Raw genomic sequence first — 3,633 nt, forward strand, 5'->3', positions numbered from 1 at the left:
GGGAGGGGTCATTTGATAAACTGGTGATGCATGTGTTTTAGTGAGATACGAAATGGGGGTGTCCACCCTCTGCTTATAGGACAGTGATGGCAAACCTTTTAGAGCTTTCAATGATAAACTGCCCGCTGAGGCACGTGTGCCATAGGCTCGCCACCACTGGTATAGGGGCACCTGTGACCAGCACCTGCCCATTCTCACTCTGCTTGAAATCCACGCACAGACCAGGTACACGGCACAGGGGGGTCCAGGTAGGTGCCAGCAACAGCACTTCTGGCATCTCTGCACCCCATTCATTGCCAGAGCCAGTGAGGGCACAAGGGAAGATGATCTCTCTTGCCCTCACCCGCTGTGTGCTGAGGCTGTACCCAACCTTCAGAGCAGGTACCGGAAAAAATGAACAAAGGGTTCTGGCATTGTAACGGGGCCCTGGTGATGAGGTGATGTGCCCCGTGGCAGAGGCCGTCTTGGTGGGGCAGCCCTTCAGCTCCACCCTCTTAGAGGGTAAGCAATGGAGACCCAGAGGACACAAGTCCCTCCTGAGATTCTGCAGCAAGTACGTAAATTTTTAATCTGTGTGGGTTTGTGTAACATCATACCGTCTACTGCTGTACCCTGACCTCCAACCCTTCCAGGCATAAAATGGTCCAACAGTCCTAGCACATCCGCTCTGTAAATTAACAGGTATTTCCTCAGCCCAGATTTACCAGCGTGCTGGCCTTAACTACAATGTTAACGTAAGTTACGCTCTCTGTCTCAACAAGCTTATCTACTGGAAAAGCCAGATGGAAATAGGTAAACAATTACGTGAGCTGGCGTAGTGGCACATGCCTGTAATCCCAGCACTTAGGAGGCTGAGGCAGGAGGATTGCTCTGAGTTTGAGGCTAGCTCAGAGGATGAAGCAGGACAACTGCCGCAAATTTGAGGCTAGCCTAAATTCTACTTGGTGGGAGACACCCCCCACCAAAAAAAAAAAAGTTACAGACTGAGGACAGCACGGAAGAGCCAAGGGGTAAATAGTATTTGGGGGGTGAGACTCACCTACATGTTCAGTAGGACGGCCTGTGCACAAAGTGAGTTTGAAATCGAACACCATTTTTGTGGGAATGGGAACTACCTCAGGCAGGAAAGTTACGCTGAGGTCTACAGGCAGGGGCGGGAGCCTTCCAGGCCAGGTAGGGACAGTGACAAGTGGTCTCCCAAGCCCAACTGGGTCAGGAACAGGCTGTGAGAAGTAGGTCATCTATGTCCAACCCTCCATGAAAGGCCCCTTAGGCCTGCTGCAATAAAATCCTGGACATGGCCCAGGGTCAGAACCACCCAAGCTTGGTAAGAGCCCCCCAGACCCAGGCCCAGACGTCCCAGCCAGCTCCTCACCCTCCCACTCCCGCCCGGGGACCTTCCTGTTCACTTGCTGCAACATCAGAGCCCTGCTAGCCTCCAGGTGGGGCATCTTCAGTGTGTTCATGTTCCACCAGCCGCCAGCCTAGACCACAATGGGAACAATGTAATGAGTTCCCAATGCAATAGGTCAGAACATGCTGCACATAAAAATACACAGCTTGGGGCTGGGGATGTAGTTTAGTGGCAGCACACTTGCCTAGCTTGTGTGAGGCCCCGAGTTCAACCCCCAGTACTACCAAAAAAAAAAAAAAAAGGGGGCCTCATGCTTTAAACCATTTGACTTAAACAGGTGCCTGTGTCCAACTGCTTCTCTTTCCTTGTCTCTTGGCCATAACCAAATATGAGGGGGCCATCCTCCATCCCAGGTACTAACATCAAGGTCATACATGCTGTAACCCCAGCACTTAGGAGGCTGAGGCAGGAGGATTGCTCTGAGTTTGAGGCTAGCTCAGACTACATGATGAGACCATATCCCAAAAAACAAAACATAAAGGGAATTCTCTCCACAGTTTTACAAGTCCTCAAGCTGCTCCAGCATCAGACTGTCTTGCCCTTCATTGTTGGTCAGACTTTGGAGAAGCATGTTGACGCATTCTTGCCCACTAACCGTTAAATCTGTACTTCCTATCTTCTAACTAGAAGTCCTGCTTATTTAGTGTGCCCCTCTCAAAGGGTCATAACGGAGAGTGAGTCTGGAACTTTACATAAAAAAGTGAAGTTCACAATCCCACGGTCAAGGCTGTTAACCCGTAACCTCAATGCCCAGAGATAGTAAGGACGGAGTGGTGGATACTGGCTGCTCTCTGCTGGGATGAAAAGGATTCTGGTTCTCCGGGATTCCGATGACAAAAAAGGATGCAAAAAGCCAATGCACTAAGACCTAGAAGGTCAACTTTAAGGAGGGTGGCTCAGGTTGGAGATACAACAGCAGAGGCCTGAGAGGGGTTGCAGCTGAGGGCCAATTTCCAAGAGTGGGCTCACCCACTCTGAAACTACTATTGCCCTGCTTTGTCCTAACGCTACATGTCCATCTACCTTTCTCCCTTTCCTCAATCCCGAAGGACTCAGGGACCTACAGATAGTCCCCATCTCCCCCCAGTTCTGGGGATTGAACCTAGGGCCTTCACACTGAATCTTATCCTCAGTCCCTTTTAATTTTTTATTTTGGGGCAGGGTCTTGCTAAGTCACTCACTCAGGTTGGGCTCAAACTTGCAATCCTCCTACCTCAGCCTCCCAGAGTATAGGGATCACAGTGTCTGCCCCCACTGTTCTGTTGTTTGGTGTTTTTTGCCCTTTTCCATTTATCACCTCACACCCCAGCCCTAACTCAGAGGTACAAAGCCATTTGGAAATAAGTGTCTCAGAAGCCATGTGCAGATAGAAACTAAACCCAGGCCTGGAAGCAGCACCTAATTCTGCAACTGTTGCAGAGCAACGTTCCCTCCTGAGAGGTTTCAGCACATCAGTAAGGGTGTCTCTAGCCAGAAAATCCACCTTCCTCTTTGAACATCTCTTTCTAGACTTCCTTCCCAGGACAAGGTGTGAGTGAGACTTGGTGGACTTCTCCAGAGTAGATCTAGACTTGCCTAGAATTGTGCCCAGGCTTCTTCTCACACCCTGCTTACAGCCCCAGGCTTAGCAGTGCCTGTCCACACTGTATGTTCAGAACAGGCAGGCAATACTTTGCTGATGAAATACAAAAAAGAATCTCAAGGACACAGAATGCCACTATTGAGCTTCCTTTCCCCATCAGTTCTTTCCCAATCTCTTTTCCACTCAGCAGAGTGAACAACTTATACTTCTCCCTGCTCAGCTCGGAACACTGGGATGGGATGGGCGTGAACAGGATGTTAGATCCTCCAGCTGTGCTAGGAATCAGGGCTGTGCTAGGAGCCCAGACTAAACTACAGTAAGCAAAAATTTTAATTAAAAAAAAAAAATGCAAAGACTCTAAAAACAATGGAAAAAAGAAAAACGTAACAAAGGGTACAGGATGTATGGGCTCCTAGGGAGCTCATACATATTTCTCAACATGGGTTCTCAGAAGAAGTGAACTAGTTTCTAGAGCATTCGCTCCCATTAGCACACAGTCTCACAGCAAGCACCTTGCCCTAGGAACAGGACAATATGGGTGAGCACTGTTGTTGCCCAGGATCCACCTGGATGAAACCAGCCACCTCTCTCGTCACCCACAGCTGCATGACCTCTTTCAAAGAAGAAATGACCACAG

This window comes from Chinchilla lanigera, unplaced genomic scaffold (genome assembly GCF_000276665.1).
Source record: "Chinchilla lanigera isolate Chin_1 unplaced genomic scaffold, ChiLan1.0 scaffold00041, whole genome shotgun sequence".
Taxonomy (NCBI): Eukaryota; Metazoa; Chordata; class Mammalia; order Rodentia; family Chinchillidae; genus Chinchilla; species Chinchilla lanigera.